This window comes from Phoca vitulina, unplaced genomic scaffold, assembly GCF_004348235.1.
Source record: "Phoca vitulina isolate PV1807 unplaced genomic scaffold, GSC_HSeal_1.0 scaffold2, whole genome shotgun sequence".
Classification (NCBI taxonomy): Eukaryota; Metazoa; Chordata; class Mammalia; order Carnivora; family Phocidae; genus Phoca; species Phoca vitulina.
This window is the reverse complement of record NW_022589705.1, coordinates 64603820-64617589: the sequence shown is the minus strand read 5'-3', so window position 1 is coordinate 64617589 and position 13770 is coordinate 64603820. Positions and strand designations below refer to the sequence as shown.

The window sequence follows — 13770 nt, the reverse complement described above, 5'->3', positions numbered from 1 at the left end:
GAGGTATCATGAAGGTCGAACTCTTCCATCCCCCTCTCCTGCCTCTGTTGTCTTCTGGGAAATGGGAGCAATACCTCATTTATGCACTTACAAGCACTGTGCAAATGCTCAAGTAAACATTATTACTGGCAAGGAGACCAGGCCACTGAGGGGACTGCCTTGCCCAAGGTCACATGAACCTATTTGCCACGGAGCCACAGAACAGGATCAGAACTGCGATCTCACTCTGCACTATCTTCCTGTATACAACCCTCCCATGTATATCCCTGGGGCTGAGGACACTCCTTCTTTTCTCCACAACCATACTCCAGGGTGACCAAAGAGGCTCTATTCCCCACTAACACTTGCTGGTTGGGGGGGGGGCTGGCTTCCATCACCCTGCTTTGATGCCAATGGAAGCAGGGCCCCAATAGAATGAGAACCAAAAAACCATGAGACTCTGGGTCTGGAGTTTGGGGGTGCTTGTGAGTTGTTTTAATAAAATACACACACACATATATATGTGTATATATATATGTATATACATATATACATTACATATATATACATGTATACATTATATATATATATATATATAAATAAAATCAACTTGACAGCCTTTATAAGATGTTCAAAATAAGGCTTCTCCTCTCAGAATTAGATGATTGGGATATTTTATAGCAGAAAATACAAAAAAATCCAATTCAGCCCCAAGCAGAGTCCATCTAATCACTCACGGCAGCCGTTCTGCCACTGCACCACTCTGGACCCGAGCTGGCCTGAGAAACGTCCTCCCAGCCCAGAAGAGAGACCTGACCTTCTGAAACCTCCTCCAGGACTCAGCAAAATTGCCACCAGGCACACAAGCTGATGGAGAATTGTCATTTGGATTGCACTTCTGCCCTGGGTCTGCCAGCTCCAGGGCTCACCAGGAAACAGAATTCCCCAAGACCCTGGTGTACAAGAGCCGCAAAGGCAGTGGGTCTGCAAGGCTTCATTGGAAGTGAGTTTACGATTATGGCGGAAACAATAGATCCATATGCACAGAGCAGGACTGCCAAGACACTGCGGGCACTAGAAATGCACCAGAGGTATACTAGTCCAGTCTTCCAAGCTCCCCTGCAGCAGTGAAATGCACCAGTAATATACCATCCTGTGGCAAAATATACAAGCCCAAGGTGCTGATTCCCTACCTTACTGTCCCCACACACCGTTGTGTGCCCAGTGACACGTGCTTCAGCCCCAGCTTCTAACCGAGTAACAAACAAACGGTGCACACTGCAATCACCAGACTGAGTTCAAGCTCTCCTTATGACACATTTATACCCTCTGATTAATTCCAAGGCTTCGTGTAGGCGCGGATCCCGGAGGGGCAAGAGGATCACATATTCCAGATGAGTTGACCCTGGCCCCAAATGCCCTCCCCAGCCGCCTATAAATATCTATATCTCCGAGGCTCCCTGTAAGAAACCTATGATTGGTCCCCAGGGTCTGTGGCCGACCTCTCCCCGCCCATCCCCGGACCTTAGGAAAACCCGGCAGGCTGTTCAGCAACCAGGATCACCCAGGCGAGGGGGTCCATGCTCCAGAAAAAACCAACAGAGGACTCATAAGCACCTTTGGTTGTAGGGGACTACACCCCATCACTTGGCTTCGGTTAAGATTACTGGAAGGAAAGCCCGAGTGATTTTTTGTTTGTTCATTTGTTTTTATTTGGGGAAGATGAAAGAGTGGGGAGAAGCTTTTGAACAGACTCACACTAGACTATTTGACCATTACAACTCCTCTGTCTTTGTGCCGCCCAGAACCAGCTCGAAGCCCCCAACACCGGATCCTCATCTCCTGTTGCCAGATGGCCGCAACGTTTCCGTTTGTGTCTGAGCACGACAGGGATCCCAGGAGCTCCTGAGCGGGCAGGCACAGGGTCTCCCGCAGCTGCCAATTCCCGGCAGGGAAAATTTCTCCTATGAAAACAGCCTCCTGCTGGTAAGCGGGGTAAGAGCTAGCTGGCTTCCTGTCCTTCATAATGCACCCACACCCCAACAACCCCCTGGGGGAGCCCCAGGCCTGCTCGAGAACCAAAAGCACCAGTGAACAGAACCACCTTCCCTGCCACTACGAGAGAGCGGAGGGGTGTTCCAACCCAGCCCCACCCTAGGCCTTAGGCCCCGGTGAGGGCCCACCGGAGTTGGGACTGTGCTAGGCGGGATGGCTGGGCCTTCTTCCTGCCGGCAGCCCAGGCACACGCAGCCTGCACCATCCGGATATAGCCGTCCCAAATTTAGGAGCCTTGTGAAACACCCACAGAACCAGGACTGATGGGAGCGGCCTGGGGGACAAGGTCCAGCTAGGTGTTTTTACCCACGATGGAAATGGAAAGGACTCCAGAAGCTACAGAGGCACAGATCCCACATTCCCAGCTCTGGGTTCGTCCTCCCCTCACCCAGTCGTAGACTGGACTGTCCTCTGTCCTAAGCCTCCCCCACCCCAGGCCGGAACCCAAGGTCTTCCTGGACACTGTTTTCACCGATACTGTTCCCCCAAAACTCACCTGGGGCATATTTAGAGAAACCGGCCCCTCTGAATAGGATCTCCACTCTGCCGGAGAAGGGCGGGAGCCAAGGTCCAAGTTGCAGACGGGGGTCTTTGCTTTCCCCCTCTCTCGCTGAGAGACCAGCAGTTAGGCCACGGTGTGGTCCTGGGCAGTCTGCCGCGCCCAAAGCGAGTTTCCAGGAAAGATGGGGGTGGAGAGAAAGAGGGAGGGCGAGAGGGAGGGAGAGAGAGAAATGGGGGTCAATGGCTGGGAATTACCTCCTGTCCTCGCCAACCAGCCCAGGGAATTGCAAACGGCTTTCTGCCCCCACCCTGCAGGTGTTTGAAGCCTCTCCCCAGTCCCCCTTTAAAAAGAACCCTACACCTGACCAATCAGGAATAACTATAATAACTATAACAACAACAATGAGCTCAAGCTCTGCACAGACCTCTGGAACAATTTCGGGCCCTCCGACCGGGATGTCTGGTTCAGTGTAGCCGAGTTTGTTTTCTAAGCACTGACATGTCTATGCGATTGGCTTGGGAACCCCAGTCAGGCCGGAGCAGCGGCCACAAGCCTAGCACAGCTGGGTGGAGAAATGTGTGTTGGAAAGGGGGGATCCGGTTTTCAGACCCTGATCTGTGGGGCAGAACCTCCAAGGCCCCCATTCTCTCCATGCCCACCTTTAGCCAAAAGTGAAACCAGAACTCAATTCTAAAGGCTACTTTCCCACAGGAATGGAGTCAGAACAGCACAGATCCAAGGGGATGGGGGGGGCAGATCTATCTAGGTCCCCTCTTTTCTTCCACTGATAAAGAAAGAAAGCCCCCGCCTTCCTTTCAACCATCCCCACACGATGATTTTCAATTTTTCAGTGTTCAGACTAGCAGAGTAGGGGAGAATTCTAATAATTCCTTGCAGCAATAAACAAGGCAAAGGCAGGGAGGGTAAAATGCAATACTGCTTCCCAGTGTGTAGCGTAGGGAGATCTGGGTTGCTTTTTTTTCTTTTCCGAAGGGTTTTGTTTAATTTGTTTTGCCTAAATTGTCCAGTTTATGATTACACACCGAAATCCTGGATTAATTCCAAAGGACTCCTTTTTGCCCTGGCTTTGGTGGAAATATAGGAATAATTCTTCCCTGCGGTTTCAGTCCAATGCGGGAGATTTTCTTTCTCCTCTTCTAATCCAGATGGGGGGAGGGGTGGGAAGAAAGGAAAATCCACTCATTCCCATGTCTTAGGTCCGTGTTAATTTTTGCTTTATGACAGGGTCTCTGTGCCCGTTCCTCTCTCCATTTTCTCTCCCTACCTCAAACCCAGCAACTTAAAAAAATAAAGCTGGTCGGGGGGAACCGCGCAGCTTTGTTTTTGCTCCAAAGAAGCTAAAAGGGACAAGCCGCTTTGCTACTGAACGATTAGTTTAATTAAATAGAATGATGATGATGGTGATGATGATGACGATGACATTAGTAACCACAATAACTGGCAAAATAAAATCCTTTTTTTCGCAGAGAGGGCAGCACTGACCCCATCCCTCCACAAAGGCTGGCCCTGGTCACCGATGCGACGGATACCTGACCCACGCCGCAATGTCGCTTACCCGGGGAAGGGATAGAAAAGTGTTCTTTGGAGATTATCCCGAGGGTCCCCACCCCAGGCGCAAAACCTGGAGAACGCGCCCATTGTCTTTTCCAGGCCTCTCCCGCAGACCCCGCGGAGGTACCCGCGAAACTGACCAGAAATGGATGAAGCCGGGGTGCGGCGGAAACCCGAGCCGGCGGCTACCGGCTTGAAGGCGCGGGCCTTGGCGAGCGCTGCTCAGCTTCGAGCCTGGAAGAACCTCCCACTCACTAACAAACCCCTCAAACACCGAGGCACAGACTGGCCTCTGGACAGAGCAGCCGCCGATCGGGCTCCGTCTGCCCATCCAAGCCAACACTGGCTTCCGAATACATCATAATTTGGAATAAAATGTGAAATCCCTCTCCCCGCCCCCTTGCCGCCTCCTCAACTTGCGGCTCCATCTCCTCCTGCTCGCCCTCCCCTCCACCCCCCAGCGATTTGCAAATGCACTTCTAAAGGACACAAGCACACAGGCACACAACCCAGTATGGACAGGACCACACACGGTCCAGCCCCATAGAAGGGAAGCAAAGTAAATACAACCCAACACTGCCCCGCAAGCCGACATGGTCAGGCCCGCACACTGTCCAACACGATTCAACGAAATCAGTCCAACGCAATCGCTCATGGACACACATCCAACGTGGTCAGGATCACACACGCCCGACACAACAACGAAACCACCCAAATACAATCGCAAAGGCCACACAACCCAACACACAGAGCCAGACCCATGTCGAGAAGGAAAAACGAACATAATCGTATACAACGATGAAAACGCAGAAGGGCTCGAAGAATCCAAATCAACAACCCAAAGAGCGCGGACACCATCACACTCGGACACACAACCCTTCGCCTGGAAGACCACACTCGGAAGAAGCATTGCCGACGGCTCACACACGCACTCAGAATCCCACCGCATGCACACAACCACCAAGAAGAAATGAAAACCAACCACCGCCTCGCGCATTTCTGTATATTGCGTAAGGAAAAAGGGGAAGGAAGGAAGAGAGTCTCCGAGGCGGGAGGGGCGGCGGCGGCGAGCGGAGGGCGTCCGTGGAAAATGCCCCCCATCGAAAGAAACCCAGGGAAAAGGAGCGAAGACCTCTTCTGCGAGCGGGGAAAAGGAGAGAGGAACTGATGGGGAATTCCGCGGGAGGCCGCAGGTTGCTTTCCCCTAGAAAAAGGCCAGAATGCTCACGTTTTGCCGCTACGGGGGGATGCGTGTGGCCATTTTGAGGCCTGGTCCTTAGTGCGGAGGCCCGCCCCCGCCCCTGTCCCCGTCCCCGTCCCCCGCCCGCGCGCCCAGGCTCCTCCAGCGACGCGCGCTAATCCCGCTCACGTTCTGGGCCTCGTTAGCATGGGCCGAGGCGCGCCGGGGCCGTGTGCGCCGCCGAGATAAGGCACTGCCGCGGGTCCGCTCGCCCCCGATAAGCGCCTCGGCCATTATGGGCCAAATGATTCATTTTAATTTGGCAATTTCACCGGAGGGAGTGGGGACTGGTTGTGCGGCGCTGGGACCGGCTCCGGAATGCGCCACGGAGAGAGTAGGGCGCGCAGTCTAGGACTACGCGAGTCCAGCCCCATTTCTGATCCCGAAGCCTCTCGGGAATCCGGGCACCCCGCAACCTCAGTCCCTCGGCCTTCCAGACACCTTTCTTCAGCGACTCTCATCCCAGAACTCCGTCCCTGCCTCTGACACCCAAAACATCACTCCCCAACCCGTCCCCGGCATTCATTCTTTCTCCAGTGTCCTAGACACCCTCATTTCAGTGGGCAGTTCCTCATCCCAGAAAGCTCCCCAGCTCCCCCTCTGCACACCCCCACCCCCTTCAGCCCTGGCTCTTTTCTGCTCTAAAACGGAGCATGCTTGCCTCCAGTGTCATAGACTGTGCTCACATCCAGGGCTCTGTGGAGGGACACCTGGTGTCAACGGAGCGATTTAAATGTCCCTTCTGCTGAGTTCCAGGCTGAGCCCCGAGCCTGGGAACGTCCCCAACCCTCATTATATTTTAAACATTTTAATCTTGCTACTAATGCACCGTTCTAAGCACTCTACAAATACAAAATCTTTTCGTTTTCATAAACAATCCTAAGACGCTGGTGCTATTATTATCCTCCATTTAGAGATGAAGAAACTGTGGCACAGAGAGTCAAAGAAACTTTACCGAAGTGACAGATCTAGTAAGTGGTGGAGCCTGGGTTTGAAGCAAATTTGGCATCAGAGTCCTCTCTGGAGCTCAGGTGATGAAGAAGGGCAGCTGGAGCCTAGGCTGGGAGGACAGATCTGGGCTCAACTCATTGCAGGGACCAAGATCTTACTGTGGAGTAGAAATCTGGGTTCAGTGAGGAGTGGGCAACTGGGACTCAGCCCAGGGAGGGTATCTGCTTTCATTCTTTGATGGTGGAGTGGAAGCAGCAAAGGCTCAAATCTTGCAAGTCACCTGGCTCTGAACCTCCATTTCCTTGTCTGTAAAATCAGGAGATAATACCTACCTGATACTATAATCATTTAAAAAAAAAAAAAAGTCAGTGGTGAGGGGCCTGGGTGGTGCAGTCTGTTGAATGAGGGACTCTTGATTTCAGCACAGGTTGTGATGTCAGGGTCATAAGATCAAGCCCCACATCAGGCTGTGCGCTCAGTGTGGAGTCTGCTTGAGATTCCCTCTCCCTCTGCCTCTGCCCCTCTCACTCATGTGCTCTCTCTCTCTCAAATAAATAAATAAATCTTTTTAAAAAGGCAGTGGTGAGAACAATAATCTATGGAACCTCACCCAGCCCAGAGCCCTGGACGACATCATATGCACATGCATAGGAATTCTGGTTATTGTTATAGAGAAGAAAATTAAGGCACAGAGAGATGTGACTTGGCCAAAGCTCACAGTGACCCAGGAAAAGATGAGACCCAAACTCCAAGTATCCAGTTTCCAGTCCACAAGTCTACCCATCATGCCAGGATGTTTGGTCCTTCCAGCAGCTCTGGTTTGGAGCCTGAGAACTAGGGAAAAGCCCTTGAGTCCCAGTCAAGGATGGAGCCCATCCTTGGGGCTGTAGGAAAGGAACAAGGATAGAGTGTGGTCACAGTCAGAGTACTGGCCCCTCCTTGCCATCAGGATGACTCTCTGTGAAGAGACGGTTAATTCAGTGCAGGCTGCTCCCCTCTGTTCCTCTTGTGCTCCCTGGTGGGAGTCAGGATGCACTGTGGTACAGGTAATGCCTACAGAATCTCACGGTTCTCGAAAAGGGCCATCCATGTTCTGCGAAAAAAGTTTAATTCCTGGACTTGCCACAAGGTGTCCCCTGGCCCAGCCACACCAGCCTTCGGCAGGGACCCTGAGAAGGGGTCTCTGGGGTCTATTAAGCCCCATCTCTTGCTGTCTCCCCATGGCTCCAGCCCTGCCTCACCCATTATTATCAAATCGAACCCTCCCTCATGCCCTAGTTACTGCTGCTCCTTCTGCCTCACTGGCCTCCTCTTCTCACATCCATCTCCCAAGACCCAACCTTTTGGCCACCTCCTCCCTGAAGCCTCCCTGCCGTGGGGTTGGCTTTCTTCTCTCCCCCTTCTGGTCCCTGTTGCCTTTGCTGGCAGCATCACTTAACTGAAAGCGCGGGAGTCATGTAATTCTGAGTTCCAAGCCCAGTGCTGTCATCTGTGAGCAAGTGGGTTCACCTCTGAGCCCCTGCAAATAGGTGCTGGCCATCCCCATCAGAAAGCCCAGCCAGAGAGCGCTTCCCTGAGAAAATGATGCCTGGACTGAGATCTAAGAGTGGGATCCAGGGGCGCCTGGGTGGCTCAGTTGGTTAAGCGTCTGCCTCCAACTCAGGGCCTGATCTCAGGGTCCTGGAATCGAGCCTCGCATTGGCATCGGGCTCCCTGCTCAGCGGAGAGCCTGTTTCTCCCTCTCCCACTCCCCCTGCCTGTGCTCTCTCTGTCAATTAAATAAATAAAATCCTTAAAAAAAATCCTTATTATAAAAAAATAAAAAATAAGAGTGGGATCTGAGGGAGGGTAGAAGAGTGAACATCTAGAGCCTTCCATGTGGGACAAGGGCTGAAGCAGAAGGGCCCTAATTTCATACAAGGAACAGAAAAGAGTCTACCGTGGCTGGAGCAAGCCTGAGGTCAATTTAAAGGATTTAGGGGGGAACCATTTTGTTTATTTGGTTTGAGGGTGGGCACTGTGCCTATATAGGATCAGATTTGCATTTCTGGAAACTCTCTGGCTGCAAGGTGGAGAAGGGGTGTGGGTGGGTGGGAAATGGGAAGACTAGTTCTGACACCATACAGTGATCCAATTGGAGGGTGTTGGACTGAAGCATGTATTTAGGATACAAAATTGGGTTTGTAAGAATATGGTTTGGGGGATGAGGGGGAAGAAGAAATCCAGGAACGCTCTGGGTTTCTGGCTTTCCTTTGCCTAGACCGCTGGTATTAGTCCTGGAGATGGGGGTCTGGGGGCCAAGGGGTTTTGAATTCCTTGACTTTAGGTGTCTGAGGCATCTACCTCTTACTGGGCATTAAATGACCCTACCAGGCTGTAGGGAAGGAACAAGGGACAGGTGGCAAGGTTTTTGTGAGCCAGCCCCACGGCAGAGTGTGCCCAGATGTCGGTGGCAGGTTGGGGAGGTGAACTCACCATCCCCCTCTGCTCGCAAAGCTCCAGATTGTGACAGTCTGGCAGCCATCCCGGGCCCGCCCCCCCCCCCCCCCCCCGCCTGGAGCTGGGGGTTCGTGACGTCTACACCCTCCCCCCAAGCCCGTTTCCGACGGTCAGTGGAAAAACGGAAACTGCGCACTGAGCGGGGCGCCGCCCGAAATAGCATCTGGTGCCTGTCGGTCAGCGCGCTGTCCGAGCGTCCAGGAGGGAGTGACGTGGCCCACGGCCCGCCAGGAAATGCCACCCCTCCTCCGCCCGCCCCAAGCAGGGGCCTTGGGCGGGCAGGAAACCCAGAGCGCCAGAGCTGGGGCTGGGGGGGGCGGGGTGTAGGGAGGAGGGGAGGTTGGGACCTAGACGGGTCAGTCTGGAGTCTGGTCCTGGAGGGGAGCCGCCTGGAGGGAACAGCCTTGCCAGGTTTGGGGCCTGCGGCTGTGGTGGCCACTCTCCGACCTGTCCCCCACCTCCGTCCCTACCCCTACCAAAGGCTGGGTTCTTCCTAACCCCCAAATTTGAGGCTTTAATTTTTTTCAAGTGTTTCCGCCTACCCAGTCCTGGGTTCTAGCTGATCTCTGAGCTTTCTCCCCGGAGCTTGTTCTCTGGAGGGGAGGCAGGGGGTTTGCACGCTGGTGGGCAGCCAGGTTTCCTTTCAAGACATCTGTGAGGTGGTAGAATGTACCAGGGACTGTCCTAAGCACTTCAAAAGTATTATTAATTCAATGAATCCTTACAACAACTCAGTGTAGTAGCGGCTGCCATTACCTCCATTTTGTAGGTAGCCAACTAAAGCACAGAAAGTTTGAGCAACTTTGCGGAGAACACCCAGCTGGTGAGTGGTGGAGCCGGGATTCAGGCCCGGCAGTCGGGCTTGAGGCTCTGTTGCTTCCAGGGGCAGTCCGGATTGCGCATCCCTGCTCTCCCACTTGCTGGTGAGTGTCTCCATCTCTGTGTTTCACTTTCCTGTCTGTAGAAGGGAGGTCATCATTGTCTATACATCAGAGTGTTCTCATCACAGGATTAATTTTTTTAAAAGGTTTTTTGTATTTATTTGACAGAGACACAGTGAGAGAGGGAACACAAGCAGGGGGAGCGGGAGAGGGAGAAGCAGGCTTCCCGCCGAGCAGGGAGCCTGATGCGGGGCTTGATCCCAAGACCCTGGGATCATGACCCAAGCCGAAGACAGATGTTTAACGACTGAGCCACCCAGGCGCCCCAGGGTCACAGGGGATTTAAACTGGGACATAATCCCGGTGTTATCCAAAGTGTCCTCGATTTTGAAGTAGTTTTCTTGGTGTAGCAAATACACCATTATAGCTAGCAGGAATGAAGAGGTCATCTGGTCCAAGCCAACGTGGGTGCCGACCAGCTGAGGGACAATGGGTGAGCTGAGCCTGTTGCCTCATCTCTAAAGTTGGGGTCACGCCAGCAGCCCAGCAGGGTTACCGTAGAGGACATGGCAGAGGAGAGGCAGGGAGCGGTGCAGGCAAACACAGCAGGCGCTCAGGACATGGAGCCCCGCCCCCCCAGCGGCCCAAAGGTCCCGCCCACAGGTATTTGTGTGTACCCAAGGGCCCGGGGCCTGTGTGAGTGACCACCGGCAACTATTTGCTAGCCAGAGGGTTGGGGGCGGCACACGTGCTCTGTCCTCTCTGACAGCTCTAGAAGCAAAACCATTGATGGCAGAGCTATCTGGGCAACTCTGCTTGCGAGGACAGAGTTAAGTCACTAACCATTCCATCTGTCTGGGGAGCACCCCTGGTCTTCCGAATGCTCCTGGGAGAGGTGTGGGTCAGGGAAAGGGCCCTGGCTTCAACGCATTAGGAAGCACAGTGCTTTCTTAACACGTTTGATGATCTTCTGGTGGCCTTTCCTGCAGACGACAGTGGCGTTAAACCAGAGCAGTGGGTCTCAGAGTTGGGTGAGCATCAGAATCACCTGGACGTCCCGTTGAGATGCAGACCTCTGGGCCTCACTCTCCAAGTCTCCCATGTATCGGGCCTGGGGCGGGGCCTGGGAATTTGCTTTTCTAACAAGTTCCCAGGTGATGCTGATGGTCCACTTCGAGAAGCGTGGAATTAGAGTGCCGCCCTTTCTCTCCCCAGGAGTTGTGACAGCGGTGCTGGGGTTCGGCGGCACAGGAGGACTCTCCCCACATTTCAGCTTGGAATTCCATCTCAGGCCTGCTTGTTGGCAGCGGGAGGCTTCTTTCAGAGCAAGGAATAGAGACCACGTGGAAGTGAAGGGGGAAGCCCTGACACCTCCTCAAGTCGGAGTTTTTAACCATTAAAATTAATCCTGTGGGGCGCCTGGGTGGCTCAGGCATTAAACATCTGCCTTCGGCTCAGGTCATGATCCCAGGTCCTGGATCGAGCCCCACATCGGGCTCCCTGCTCCATAGGAAGCCTGCTTCTCCCTCTCCCACTCCCCCTGCTTGTGTTCCCTCTCTCGCTGTGTTTCTCTTTGTCAAATAAATAAATAAAATCTTTAAAAAACAAATAAAAAATAAATCTCCTGTCACCCTAAAAGTTAAAAACAAATAGCTAAAAATCTCATGAAAAGATGCTCAAATTTACATTAGGGAAATGTAAACTAAAACTGCAACGAGATACCCATGACACACCAACTAGAATTGCTAAAATTTAAAAGACTGACAATAGGGCTGGGAGGCTCAGTCGGTTAAGTGTCTGACTTTTGATTTCGGCTCAGGTCATGATCTCAGGGTCATGAGATCGAGCCCTATGATGGGCTCCACGCTGAGCATGGAGTCTGCTTGAAATTCTCTCTCACTCTCTGCCCCTCCCCACTGGTCTCTCTAATGGTGAGGATGTGGAACAACTGGAATTCTCATACGTTGAAGGGAAATGCAAAAATGACTCACCCACTTTGAAGAACTCTTTGGCAGTTCCTTATAAATATACAGTTTACAGACATACTCTTACTTGGGGGAGAATTGAAAAATATATATCCCCAATAACTCTAGGATACAATATTCATAGAAGCTTTATTCATAACAGCTAAAAACCAGAAACAATCCAAATGCCCATCAACAGGTGAATGGATAAACAAATTGTGGTACGTTCATGCAATAGAATACTACTCAGCAATAAAAAAGAACCAAACCACTGATACATGCAAGAGTATGAAATAATCTCAAAAACATTATGGTCAGTGAAGGAGGACAGGCACAAAAGAGGATATTTGTGTGTGATTCCATTTATAGAGAACTCTAGGAAAGATGAAGCTAATCTATAAGGACAGAGTTCAGAACAGGGGTGGTGGTAGAGGAGAGATGACAGCAAAAGAGGCACAGGGAACTCTCTGGGGAATGAAAATATTCTATATCTTGATTCATGGTGCTGCTTATCCCAGCCTATGTGTGTCAAAAATCTGTACACTTCAAATGGGTGCATCTTATTGTGTATAAATCATGCCTCAGTAAAGTTGATCACATTTTGTGTGGCCTGGCTTCAGTCTTACCCTGTCCAGGATGCCGTCGCTGATCCATCCTGCGCTGACCCCCCTGCCCTTGCTGTCCTCGTTAGCATGCCCCAGGGCCCTCCAGGACAGTCTGACAGCCTGACGCTCGCTGCTTAGGGCCAGGCGGACAAGCAGCGGTAGATATCTGAGGACAGGAGAGGAACCGAATTGATGGTGTTTGCAAAAGTGACAGACACATCTGCCAGGAAGTAGGGTCACTTCCTCTGACCCTCAGTTTCCCCCTCTCTAATAGGGATGGGGCAAGGGGACCACAGGATCTGTCTCCCTTTTATCTCTTATCATCTCTTTCACCCTGCTGTCTCTATCTCAAGCTCTCGCGCTTTGGGTCTGCTCTTCTTTCTGTCTCTGTCTTTCATCTGGCCCTCATCTCTGCCTCCTTCCTCTTTCTGGGTCTCCACTCAGGCTCTCAGTGACAACTCCAGTTCCCCCACAGGTACCCGTAGAAGCAAGGAGTCTGCTTCCCTGCCCCGTCCTAGCGAGTTGGACCGATGGAGTGGTAGCCGGTCCACCGGCTCTCTGGGCGGCAGCATGGGAGCGATGAAAGGGTGTGAAGGGGAAGGGGAGCGTTTTTTAAAGACACCATGAAGGAGACACACAGGCCTACCGGGCCCTGTCACACAACTCTGAGTCACCAAGAAAAGCCGTGTCAGGAGGCCCTCTTGCCTGCATGGCTCTGTGCAGCCTCAGTTCTGTGTGTCCAGCCCGGAACCCACTCACAGGACTGAGCCTAATGGCTTGGATAAGAATACATGACTGATTGTCGACCCCATGGGCCTCGAATTCCTCCTCAACTACTTGGTAGCTGGTGGCCCTACGCAAGTTACTGCACTTTTCCCTGTCTCTGTTTCCTCATCTCTAAAATGGGGGTAAAGGTGCGCCTGGGAGGCTCAGTCGGTTAAGCATCTCCCTTCGGCTCAGATCATGATCTCAGGGTTCTGAGACCCAGGAGAGACTGTGTGTGTGTGGGGAGGGGTGAGTAGTCTCACTGAGAAGGGTCAGACTAGACTTTACAAAACTGGTGTCATCTATCTTGGACAGTGGTAGCCCAGGCAGACGTGGGGAAGTACAATAGCAGGTGCAAAGGCCCAGCGGTGGGAAGAGAAAGGGTACCTATGGGGATGGCGAGAAGCTCAGTGTGACTGTCACTCAAGTTATATGAAGGGGCTTTGTGGTGGATAAGGCAAGAACGGTGGGCCAGGGCTATCCAAAATGCATGCCCACCCAGCTTCATTCATTCTTTGATTCCACATTTACTAAGTGTGTAGTTTGTGCCGGACAACATTGTAGGTGCCTGGACATCTATCCCCTTTCTTAGATAGCAGGCTCTGCACTAGGTTAAGAAATCTGGCTTCCTTCTCATTCAATTACTAAAAGCTGTGGTGGGAGAGCAGTCATCCACCCTCTCTGGAACTCAGTTTCCTCATCTGTATAGTGTGCATGGCTCCTGCTTGTTTGTTCATTTTAAACAAATGCTTTTGAA

General features: G+C 52.2%; 1 long non-coding RNA gene across 1 annotated transcript; it reads right to left on the bottom strand.

The window, feature by feature from the left end:
- Positions 1–635: 635 nt before the first annotated feature.
- Positions 636–4448, bottom strand: LOC116640100. The gene is made up of 3 exons (XR_004300963.1): positions 4249–4448; positions 2531–2686; positions 636–1943 (listed from the first exon to the last, which is right to left on the bottom strand). It is a non-coding gene; the product is annotated as an uncharacterized LOC116640100 (long non-coding RNA).
- Between the last annotated feature and the right edge of the window lie 9322 nt (positions 4449–13770).